We start from the raw sequence: 13,140 nt of genomic DNA on the forward strand, positions 1-13,140 counted from the left end.
TTTGTCTACCCTGCTGGCAAAGAGCTCCAAGCCAGTAGGGGAAACACCATTCCAGGTGTTCCCAAACAACGACTGTGTGTTCTGAATAAATTTGGTGGTCACTCCAAATTGTCCCTTAGAAGTTTCCTCAGCTCCAAGAACGATGGTTGGCCTTTGAGTTGGGCAGCACAGCTTGTTAACAGGTAGCAAGAGGGACTGGAGAAGTTTACAAAGGGTCAGGCACAGTTATGTGACTGCAACCTGGCCCTAAATCAGGGAGGTTGGAATGTTGCCCCTGTTGCTCACCACCAAAGTCTATGATTTTAAGAGAATCTTGGTCCCAACTGAAGGCTGATTGGGGGTATGTGGATATGAAAACTTCAACATCAAGAAAAAGTGGAATTTTCTGTCCAATCTGATAACAAGTTCAGGCTGGAGGATAAAAGATGGAACCATACTGTAAATTTATATATAGGTTGAGAGTCCCAGAGGGAATGTGCATGTATGTGTGTTTGTTTCTTTGTGGATATATTTCACATAAATATATATTTCATAAAACTCAGCCACATAATCCCATGGCTTTCAAGTTCTAAAATATCACCTCCAAATTTCTAACCATCTAAAGATTTATGCAACTTAATCCCTCTCCTCCCTTACTCCAGATGTATGGTAGGAAGGATTAGTACCAGGAGTCCTTCTTAATTGAGAGCCTAGCCCAGGAGAGGGATGCAGTTTTGAACTCTATGGGGATACACTGAAGGGGGTGCAAGAAACAGATAATCACACAGTCTATTTGGGAGAAAATTTGGTAAAATTCAACAGAGGCCAAGGGAGGGGAAAGCAATGCCAAACTGTGTCAAGAATCTCCTGAACATTGGTTCTATTTCCTCTAGTCTATATCAGAACTTTCTCCCCTCCCAAAGACAATCTCAACTTCAGCCCCTTTGAAATGTTGGATGGAACACCCTTTTCAGAAGAAGCTAGCTCTGACCCACACCAGTCAATGGTAATTAAACAATCAAACACATCATCACTCTGTCGATATCTTCTCCCACAGATGTCCCCAGATGTCTCCCCTGGGAGCAGGGAGCTGCACATGTGTAGAAATCTTTAAGTCACAATTTCCTCAGGACCAGCCCAACCCATTCATATATACAGGATATTCATTAAAGATTCACCTTTCACTCAAAACCCAAGTTATATCACAGAAAAGAAGCTCCAAGAACCAAAGGACTCAAGTGAGCCTGCAAGAATCTTGTGAATTCAAACCAGGACCCACAACAAGGTTAAGAAAGTCCAATGAGAAAGGCGGAGTGGACATGGTGGTGCATACCTTTAATGAGGCAGAGTCAGATGTGAGTCTGAGGCCTAGTCTATATAGTGGGTTCCAGGGTAGAAGGAAGAGAAAAGGAGGTGGAGAAAAAAGAAGAAAAAGAAAAGGAAATAAAGAGTCAAAAGTGAATAATTCTTTTTGTCCCACTTTCCTTGTTTGTCATTATTTTTGTAACTCTGTGTCTTGACTGGCCTGTTTGCTTAACCTATATGGTGGGAGATTATCCTCCAAGATCACACACAACTCTTTCAATCCCCTGAAAGTTTATTTGTCTGAGTTCTTTTTTTTTCATCAGTCTTCTCCACCCTCAGGTTTACATGCAAAAATAGCCTCATAGTCAGACTTTCTTAAACCCTGTCTGAAGTGGAAAACCTTAGACAATTGAATATGCCATCTGAATCCATGATCCCTTCCAGCATATGACCACACTGATCCTTAGGTTTTTGCAGTGGTTCCTAACCTCAATATCAGAGATGATAAAAGGCTCTCTGAGGTACAGCAGCCATCTAGAAGCTCATGCCCACTGCCTGCCCAGACCCTCTCAATGTCAACTGTACCATTTCCCACATGCAACAAATCAACTGGGTTCTTTATTAAGGAAGGGTGACATTACAAGACACTTGTCTCCTGAAATATCTTGGCCAAGTCTATCAAGGGTAATAACCACACCCTCTAGTCATGTTTGGTTTATGAAAATACCAATATTTATATGGTTCAGAGTTTATAGTCCCCCAATTATGAATCTTTAAAAGCTTATAAAGTGACTCTGGACCTTTTAGAACAAGAATCAGAGATGCAGACCTATTTGGAAAGCTTTGCCCAGATACCTATTCAATTTTAGGAGAGTTTATGTGTTCTCCCAAGATATCATTGAGAATAATTGTCACAGTAAATAGTACACCTGCTAAGGAAAACAGTATGGTGAGTCCACCACCACCAAAAAAAAAAAAAAAAAAAATCAAAACTGCTGTGTGATCCATCTGTATCAATCCCAGGTGTATGCCCAAAGGAAAGGAATTGGCATATAACAAGAGCTTTCTGAATATTCATATCAATTGAGGTAGTGTTCACAGTAGCCAAGCTCTGGAGTCAGCCTGTCAACAGATGAATAGATAGAGAAAATGTACATAGTGGATACTTACACATCCATAAAGGAAACTGAATGAAAATGACATCATGTATAGTGAAAAAAGAAAGACAAGTATTGTCTGTTTTCTCTCAAGAAAAGATAGTGTAGAATGGTAACAACACTTTGGGGAGGGGGAAGAGAAGAAGAATATAAGGGTGTGAAGAAAGAGAAGGCAGCATGGTAGGAAGGGGTAATAGGGAAAATAAATGCAACCAAAGCATAATATATGCACATATCAAAGTGTCATGGTATATCCATGTACAATTAATATACATGTTAATTGGAAGTGATGAAAATGAAAAAAATCCAGCTGGATTCTTATTCTAAACTCTTTTACTTTATCACATGTGAGCAACTGGTTAGGTGTGTCGTGGGTTACCCCAACCTAGATATCTGTAGTTTTGTAGACAGAATTGGTAAGTTGAATGTTAAAGATGATCAGCTGTTGATTTCCCCCACCCCTGGCATCAATTAAGTCACAGTGGCTGAAGAAAAGCACACTCGTGTCAAAGTTTGCCAGAATCCAAGATGGTGTGGCCAGGTGGACCAGGGACCCTTCTCCCTGGTCTCTCCTGGTTTTATTTTCTTGGGAATGGAGGCACTGATGGCTTTTGATCCAGGCTCTTTGAAAGAATGGAAAACACCACTGGAAGCTCCAGATAACGCTTCTTCTTGGAGTATATTTACTGCCCAGTATGACACACAGCGAGGGAAAAGGTTATGCAGGTGTGTTTGCTTGCAAAAGGTTGCAGTTCCCTGAGGCCTGGTTTTCTCAGCTGTGATGCAACTTTTTTTTAATGAACTAGTCCTATAGGTTTCCGGTCATAGCAGATAAACATCTGATATGATCCTGAGAATAAGTATGGACTTCCAGTATTCTAAAATAGACTATCAGTGAGTCTCATGTAAGGGAGAAATTCATGTCTAAGAACCAGAGGGTAAGCTATTTCTGTTAATAAAGGAGTCTACAGTCCATTTGTATTTTTGAGTTTCATCTAAATCTAAACATATAACCCCACCTTTATATGTCAGGGTCCAAAGTTAGTGATTCTGTAGTCACACCTGCCATGATAATTCACCAAGATACATCACTCAATTTTGCATTTAAATTCCTCCAATGTCCTTTATGTGGCTGCAAAATTTGAAAGATTCTTTTACAACTGCTATGGAGCTTTCAAATTTTCAGTTCAGCAGGGAAGAAAATACTTAAATTTTTTTTCTTTTTCTCTTTTGTTTATGTAAATCTAGAAATCAGGGGCACCACATATAGCTCATTGTCTTCATACCAAGTACAACCATCAGCTGGAGAAACACTTGTCCTCTCAAGATGTCTTTTTTATTTTTTATTTTTTTGGTTAGGACTTTAACCAAATTAACCATTTCATTAACTGTGAAGCTACCAACTGTCATGTGTTACTATTACCTAATTTCCACCTGACAAAGTGCACCTCAGCCTTGCACTTAAAACCATAGGACATCCTCTGCTATACGCTCCAAACTATGTTATACAATGTATCCCCTGGGTACCATTGTTACAGGTAACTCCACCAGAGAACACAGGAATATGCTTTAAACCAAGTGGAAAATCTTTACTCTCACTGGTTGCAGCTGCGTGAAGAACTCACCCAAACCATTGCACTTCTGACTCTTGCCATTCTTGACTTTTTTTTGCACAAATAATAATAATAATAATAATAATAATAATAATTGACAACTTCCTGAACAGAACACCAACAGCACAGGCTCTAAGAGCAACAATCAATCAATGGGACCTCATGAAACTGAAAAGCTTCTGTAAAGCAAAGGACACTGTCGTCAGAACAAAACGACTACCTACAGATTAGGAAAGAATCTTCACCAACCCTCTATCTTACAGAGAGCTAATATCCAGTATATATAAAGAACTCAAGAAGTTAAAAAGTAACAAATCAAGTAATCCAATTAAAAAATGGGGAACAGAGCTAAACAGAGAATTCTCGATAGAGGAATATCAAATGGCAGAGAAACACTTAAAGAAATGCTCAACCTCATTAGCCATTAGGGAAATGCAAATCAAAATGACCCTGAGATTTCACCTTACACCCATCAGAATGGCTAAGATAAAAAACTCAAGTGACAACACATGCTGGAGAGGTTGTGGAGAAAGGAGAACCCTCCTCCACTGCTGGTGGGAATGTAAACTTGTACAACCACTCTGGAAATCAATCTGGCGCTTTCTCAGACAACTAGGAATAGCGCTTCCTCAAGATCCAGCCATACCACTTCTAGGCATATATCCAAAAGAGGCTCAAGTAAACAATAAGGACATTTGCTCAACCATGTTTGTAGCAGCTTTATTTGTAATAGCCAGAAGCTGGAAACAACCCAGATGCCCCTCAACTGAGAAATGGATACAGAAATTGTGGTACATCTACACAATGGAATACTACACAGTAGTGAAAAGCAAGGAAATCATGAAACTTGCAGGTAAATGGTGGGATCTGGAAAAGATCATCCTGAGTGAGCTATCCCAGAAGCAGAAAGACACACGGTATATACTCACTCATATAGACATATAATATAGGATAAACCTACTAAAATCTGTACACCTAAAGAAACTAATCAAGAGGAAAGACTCTGGCTAAAATGCCCAATCCCCATCTAGAAAGGCAAAGAGGATGGACATCAGAAGGAGAAACATGGAACAGAACAGGATCCTGCCACAGAGGGCTTTGGAAAAGCTCTGCCCTGCAGACTATCAAAGCAGATGCTGATACTTATGACCAACCTTTAGGCAGAATGCAGGGAATCTTATGAAAGAAGTGGGAAATAGTAAGATCTGGAGAGGACAGAAGCTCCACAAGGAGAGCAACAGAACCAAAATATCTGAGCACAGGGATCTTCCCTGAGACTGATGCTCCAACCAAGTAGCATGGAGATAACCTAGAACCCCTGCACAGATGTAGCCCATGGCAGTTCAGTCTCCAAGTGGGTTCCATAGTAATGGGAACAGGGACTGTCTCTGACATGAACTGATTGCCCTGCTCTTTGATCACCTCCCCCTGAGGGGGGAGCAGCCTTACCAGGCCATAGAGGAAGACAATGCAGGTACTCCTGATGAGACCTAATAGACTAGGATCAGAAAGAAGGAAAAGAAGACTTCCTTTATCAGTGGACTTGGGGAGGGGCATGTGTGGAGAAGGGGGAAGAAGGAAGGAATTGGGAGGGGAGGTTGGAAGGAGCTACAGGAGGGATACAAAGTGAATAAAGTGTAATTAATTAAAAATGTAAATAAGAAAAAAAAACACAACCTGGTTTGACACACTTCAATTATCAAGAAGGGTTAGCAGTAAGTGGAGCTACAGAAGCCAAGAAAGCAAGGTTAGTACATTCAGGAACTTTCCTAGAACTATGACCTATGATGGATTACATCTTTGTTTATATTTGTGCAGGTGTTGAGGACTATGAGCTAGGTTCTTCAGTCAAAATGGTGCCTCTAACAGTTGTGCTAAAGTCTGGGGCCTGTTACACCATTGCTGATACTGATACCATATCAGTTATGTTCATACAGGAGGAAGAGATCATATAGCAATTTGGACAGATAGAGCTTAATAAAAACTTTTAAGCTAATACAAAGGTTAAAAGCAACAGATACTTGAATGAAAAAAAAATGAGCATTCCAAGGAACACAGGAAGCACAGATATAGGAATGGCTGTTCTTCCTTCTGTGATCTTGGCTTCAGTGAAGAGCAAGCTTCCACGGCTCACTGTGCCTCAGAAGCATGGAGGTGCTGTATTGATGCAACACTCTGGAATGCAAGCAAGGTCTTCCACAGAAAATCTTCTGCCAGAGTATACATAGTATACATTGATTGGCTGTGAAGTGGTTGGCAGGGATATGAACTGTTCAAAAGGACACTGGTAAGACAATGCCTAGAGGGAAACCTTTGTAAGCAGGAACCAAATACTCCAGTCGCCTCGACTAGTAATTCAAAGGCCCGTGTCTATTTCATGGTGTGTGAAATGAAGATTGACAGTGGGAATCAATACATATATAAGTTGTGAAGACACCTCCATAGATACACGTAGACTAAAAAGTAGGAGATAAATTTCACAGAACATTCAAGTTAATCTCTGTGGTGATAGTCAGGGACTCGATGATCTATGGAAGTTTCCAGTATCATACTCTTCAAGCTAGAAGAGCAGATTGTAGATCTTATACCACTGAGCATAATATTTGATAGGCCTCTTTATACTTTCTTTTGGCTCATAGATCTAACTTAACACACACACACACACACACATATTGACTTGTAGTATTTGAGGTCATTCTCTTATACAAAGTCTCTATGACAACTTTGGCATCTTGGGGAAACAAAGAGGTAAGCACAACTTTGACCACAATGTATCCTTCACATTGCCAAAGAAAAACCTATCTTTGTGAATGTCTATTTAAAGAGTCTTTATCTAATGTACAACATGAATTCTTCCATAATAACTCACAGTGCTGTAACATGTGCCTGGAACAGCTCTCCCAAACGGGTATATCCTGGAAGTTACATTATAAACTGCTTTCACCTAGAAACAGCAGATAACAATTCAGTGTTACATTGAGGGGGTCATTCTAAACAGGCAACTGATAAAAAAATACTCATGAAAAATTCTAAAGCCATGACAGTAAGTAGATCACAGAGAGAAAAACAGCCCTTCACAATACAAGGGCCAAAGAGAGAAGGCGATGGGGCAACATCTCATTCATCCTTGGTGGGGAACGTATATTCAGTGCCTCCGAGATTCTTCATGCCCGGACCTGCCTGGACCCACAGCATTAATCTGGAGATTACATTAGGAGGCAGGAGAATTCTCAAACGCTAACTTCAACAATCATACAGCTATCTGTTGAGTCAAGTAGAAAAATCTGAATTTAAAGGCTTCGCAAACCAAGCAAGAGAAGACCCTGGGGATGGCCAACACTGTCGTGTGAGCTCCTGTCCCACTTGGATTTGTGATCTAGCAGCTCCACAAACATGTACAGAGAATCATGATGTAGCCTCTAGGATCTGGGAATGAAAAGAGCCCTTCTTTACAAAGAAATGTTCTCCTTTTGTTTTTTGGGGGGAGGGGTTGGATGCCTAAATTATTAAGAGAAAGCATACTTAGAAAATAGAAAGAAGAGAAATTACACTTTCTAAATAGTTTAGAAAAGTGGGCCAATGTATAAGCTATTTGGCTACAAGCTGGGGTGGGGTCTCTTGTAAGAAAAGCGCAGTTCCTCATTAAGGAAAAATCATCCCATCTATCGCTTTAGCATGGCTTAGGAATCCACCTCCCTAGGATGAGTGGCCCCTTGTCCAGGTGATTGACCCTCCCCAAGTAGGATGCTAGATTCCACCAAGACCAGAGATACTAGTCTTTTGACTAGAAGTTTTTTTTCTTTTTTTTTTTTAAGATTTATTTATTTATTATGTATACAATGTTCTGCCTGCATGTACACCTGCACACCAGAAGATGGCACCAGATCTCATTATAGATGGTTGTGAGCCACCGTGTGGTTGCTGGGAATTGAACTCATGACCACTGGAAGAGCAGCCAGTGCTCTAACTCTGATCCATCTCTCCAGCCTGAGTTGGGTTTTTTTTTTCCTTAACAGTTCTTTATTGCTGTTCTAACATATATGAGTGAGAGTCAACTTAATAGTAATTACAATGTTTTTCTTTTCCCTCCCTTCTTTCCTCCCTCCCTCTTTTCCTCTTTTCCTCCCTCCTTTCCTTTTCTCTCTTCTTCTTTCTTAGTGTGTATATGTGTGTGCACATACACATGACAATATTAGGACTGAAGTCCTATTTATGTGCTAAGCCTGTGCTCCACCAATTTACCCACATTCTTTTACAAGCTTCATTTAGTTTTGTATAGATATTATGTAATACCAGACTACTGTAGCTGAGTTTGTCTCAATTGTTTTAAGTTCACCTATGCTGAAGTCTAGGTTGCTAGCTCTCAGTGGGTAGGAACACTTGATGTTTAAGAAAAAAAAATAACCTGGGTTCTAATTCCCAGGATCCATGTTAAAAAAACATGTATGACTGCACAGCATGGTGAGGAGTGGAGAGGAGTGGGGATTGCTGGTTCCAGGTGAGTGGAAGATCTGTTGTCAAAGGAATAAGGCAATATATATATATTATATATATATATTATATATATTATCATGCACACAAAGAACCCATTACTGTGAAAATCTTTTTTTTTAATTTAAGTTTTTATCTTTTGTTTTGTCTTATCTTGTTTTTTTGTTTTGTTTGTTATTGTTTGAGACAGGGTTTCTCTATGTAGCCCTGACTGTCCTGGCCTCACTTTGTAGACCAGGCTGGCCTCAAACCCATGGATATCTGCCTGCCTCTGCTCTCCCTTCCCCCCAAGTGCTAGGACTAAAGGCATGCATCATCACTCCCGGCTCATTTTTTTTTAATTTAATCACTTCACAGCCTGATACCAGCCCCTTCTCCTCTACTCCCACTCCTGTCCTCATGACCCATCCCCCCATTTCCCTCTCTCCTTCTTCTCAGAGAAGAGGGTTCCTAAGGAGTACCAACCCACCCTGGCACCTCAAGTCACAGCAGGACTAAGCACATCCTCTCCCACTGAGGCCAGACAAGGCAGGGAAAAGGGATCCAAAGGCAGACAACAGAGACAGAGACAGCCCTACACCCATTGTTAGGAGATCCACATGATGACTAAGCTGCACATCTGTCACATATGAAGGGGGTCTAGGTCCAGCTCCTGCAAGCTCTTTGGTTCAGTCTCTGTGAATGCCCATGGGCCCAGGTTGGTTTACTCTGTGGGTCTTCTTGTGGTGTCCTTGAACCTTCCAAATCCCTCAATCATGTCTCCCACTCTTCCACAAAACTTCCGAGCTCAGGCTATGGTTTGGCTATGGGACTCTGTATCTGTTTCCATCATGTTCTCCTTTTGAGAAACACTTCTTAGTTCCCTGCTGGTCCATGGTAGAGAGCAAACACCTGGTAAATGGATGACTAGGTGGCCATACAGCCTGTCTTAGAAGCTATATTGCTGTCAAAGAAACTAACAAACAAAAAGCAAAACAACAAAAGTACATGTACAGAGTTCTGTACAAAAAATAAATTTATTGCCCATCATTTTGGTGGCTGTGAAATCCAGCATCAAGGCTCAGGCATGCAGTGAGGTCCATCTTAACGCATTATCCATGGGGAAAGGGAAAGGCAAGAGAACCTGAAAGAATAAAATACAACTAAGAGCCTCAAACGTTCTCATATCTGAACCAACCCATTCATGAAGGTGAAACCCTCAAGACCTCATTACTTTGCATAGTGGCCCTGAGAAATGAATTTGCTAGCACATTCTAGGGACACACTCTGGCTGTGTGTCTCCCTGATCTCCCTGCATAAGCTGTCGCCTAGTCTGCCGAGCCTGCACGGCTCTACATCTGGGTACGTACATTAACGTATTGGTTATTTTTACAGCATTGTGATAAAATACCTGACAAAACAACTTAAGGGTGATGTTGGCTCTGAGTTTCAAAGGATCTGGGTTCATTAAAGCAAGAAATGTATAACAGAGGGACTCAATTTGTGGCGGTAGATGTGTGGTAGGGACTGCTGACATCATGGTGAACCAGGGGCAGAGAGAATGAGACAGTAAATCCCTGGGAATAATAAAACCCAAAAATGCAGAAGGTATTGAGGGACCACCTGGGAATGAGAAACAACTGTGATTATTTGAATTGAAGCCAAGTGCAGAGAGCTCTTGAAGGGTGGGGTGAACTGTTCTGAGAAACAACCAGCTGTAAACTATCTACAACCAGCTGTAAACTATAGAGCAAAAGTGACCTGATTTTCAGGTATAAAAACCCTGTGCTTTGCATGTTTGGGGTCATCTCCTATCTTTGGAGGGGCAACCCTATCGTGATAGCAATAAAACCTCTTGCTTTTGCATCGAATTTTGGTCTGTGAGAGTTCCTGGGAAGGGCGCAATCCTGAGCTCCTGAGCAGTGAGACGCCAGGGCTTACATTTTGGTGCATTGGCCGGGAATCAGCGTGCCCCTTCCCCAACCCTCATCAAACTGGACTCGGAGGTCGAGCTCAGAACAGGTTAGTCTGATTTCTGGTATACCACTCTGTATCCGTTTAGGCACCTATCTGGACCTTTTTTGGTCATCTGATCAGTCATTGTGATAGACAGACGTGTTAGAATATTGTTTGACTGGGAACTGGACGAGGCTCTAGATTCCATTTGGGGAGGCTAGGTCCGTGATGGTCCTCCTCCATCTGTTTCTCATTGGAGATGGCTGCCGTGAGGCAGCCTCTCAATCAGAATTCTGTGGTACCACCCATAAGGGCGTCCTTATCTGAATTGCCTGTCGTGTTCTCTTTGTCTCTATCGTTGTTGCTTCTTTGACTTTCTTGATGGACGACTTATTATGGGACAGACTGTGACTTCTTTTTGACCTTCCACCTCTTTATCCACCAGCTCTTCCCCCACTAATCCCCCAGGAGGTCTGCAGCAGGGTGCCATCAGTCCCTCCACACTGCCAGATTCTGAAAGCGACAGTGCTGCCAGCAGTTCCTCCGCACCACTGCAGTCACCACCAGATTCCGAAAGTGAACCCCCCTTTTCCGAAAATCCCCAAGCTCTAGCTGATTTGTTTGAATCTGTCCTATTGTCACACCAGTCCACTTGGGATGATTGCCAGCAACTCTTGCAGGCCCTCCTGACTACCGAGGAACGGGGACGGGTCCTCCTTGAGGTGAGAAAGAATGTGCCAGGAATGGATGGGAGGCCTTCCGTCCTCCCTAATGAGATTGATGATGGCTTCCCCCCACCCGCCCCAACTGGGATTACAACACACCCGGAGGTAGGGAACGCCTGAAGGTCTACTGCCAGACTCTAATGGCGGGTCTCCATGGGGCTGCTCAAAAGCCCACCAATTTGACGAAGGTAAGAGAGATGGTTCAGGGGCTGGATGAATCCCCCACAGCCTTTCTTGAATGGCTGATGGAGGCTTACAGCTGGTTTACACCCTATGACCCTACCTCAGATGAACATAAGGCAATGGTGACTATAACCTTTATAGACAAGTCAGCCAGAGATATTCGTAGAAAACTCCAGAAAATAGAGGGTTTACAGGACAAGTTGTTGAAGGATTTAGTGCAGGTAACAGAAAAGGTTTTCTACAGCAGGGAGATGGAAGAAGAGAAAGAGGAAAGAAAGCAGAAAGAGCAGGAAGCAAGAGAAAGAGAAAGGGATAAGAGGCAAGACAGAAAGTTGACTAAGATCCTAGCCACTGTAGTGCAGGAGAGTCGTAATGATAGGGAGAGAGTTCCTAGCATTTGGAGGGGCCCTCTGTCTAAGAATCAGTGTGCCTATTGCAAGGAGAAAGGACACTGGATCAAGGATTGTCCAAAAGGAAGAAAAAGCCGGTCCACTTCTTGGTGGACACTGGTGTCCAGCATTCTGTTCTGTTACGAGACTTAGGAGCTAAAAAAGAAAAAAAATCATGGGTCCAAGGAGCCACTGGATGTAAACAATATTCATGGACTACCTGAAGAAAGGTGGACTTTGGAGTGGGCCGGGTATCCCACTCATTCTTAGTTGTCCTCAAGTGCCCGTACCCGCTGTTAGGGCAAGATATCCTAACTAAGATAGGGGCCCATATTCACTTTAGACCAGATGGCCCACAGGTGACAGACAATAAAGGGGATCCCATTCACGTGCTGACGATTCAACTGGAAGATGAATACCGCCTGTTTGAAAAGGTGTTAAGTCCAGAAAAAGACATTGACTGATGGCTATAGAGACATCCCAGGGCATGGGCTGAAACAGCTGGCCTAGGAAAAGCAGAGAAACAGCCCCCAGTTCAGATAGAGCTGAAGCCTCAGGCTACCCCGATCGCAGTGCGACAATATCCGATGTCTAAGGAAGCCCGTGACGGGATCCGCCCTCACATACAGTGGCTCCTTGACCTAGGGGTTCTCAGAAGGTGCCAATCCGCCTGGAATACTCCATTGCTGCCAGTTCGGAAGCCTGGGAGCAATGACTTGCAGGACTTGCGCGAAGTTAACAAACAGGTCACGGACTTACATCCTACCGTGCCCAACCCGTATAACCTGTTGAGTTCCCTTCCCCCTGACAGGGTTTGGTATACAGTCCTGGACCTTAAGGATTCTTTTGTCTTCAACTTAGCCCTACCAGCCAAGACATTTTCGCTTTCGAATGGAAAGACCTGGACTCAGGGGTCTCGGGCCAGCTAACATGGACCATATTTGATGAAGCCACCGGCTGTAGCAAGAGCTGGGTGACCTCCGCTACAGAGCGTCGGCGAAAAAGGCCCAGCTCTGAAGGAAACAGGTATCCCGGGGTTTTGCCGGCTGTGGATTCCGGGATTTGCTGAGATGGCAGCCTCTCTGTGTGCCCTTACAAAGGGCAACAACTCTTTCATCTGGGGAAAGGTTGAACAAGCTTCATTTGATAACAAGCCTTAATGTCAGCCCCAGCATTGGGACTCCCTGATGTGACCAAACCCTTCCATCTCTGTGTGGCCGAGAATCGGGGAATGGCCAAAAGGGGTGCTAACACAGAAAATTGGACCCTGGAAGAGACCGGTAGCCTATCTATCCAAAAAGCTATATTCAGTAGCGGCAGGATGGCCAACCTGCCTGCGAATAGTAGCAGCAGTGGCGGCACT

General features: G+C 42.9%; 1 pseudogene; it reads left to right on the forward strand.

Annotated features, from left to right (window-relative positions):
* The first annotated feature begins 8,512 nt into the window (after window positions 1-8,512).
* LOC132652713 (uncharacterized) lies at window positions 8,513-12,846 on the forward strand (annotated as a pseudogene).
* Window positions 12,847-13,140: the final 294 nt, after the last annotated feature.

This window comes from Meriones unguiculatus, chromosome 3 (genome assembly GCF_030254825.1).
Source record: "Meriones unguiculatus strain TT.TT164.6M chromosome 3, Bangor_MerUng_6.1, whole genome shotgun sequence".
Classification (NCBI taxonomy): domain Eukaryota; kingdom Metazoa; phylum Chordata; class Mammalia; order Rodentia; family Muridae; genus Meriones; species Meriones unguiculatus.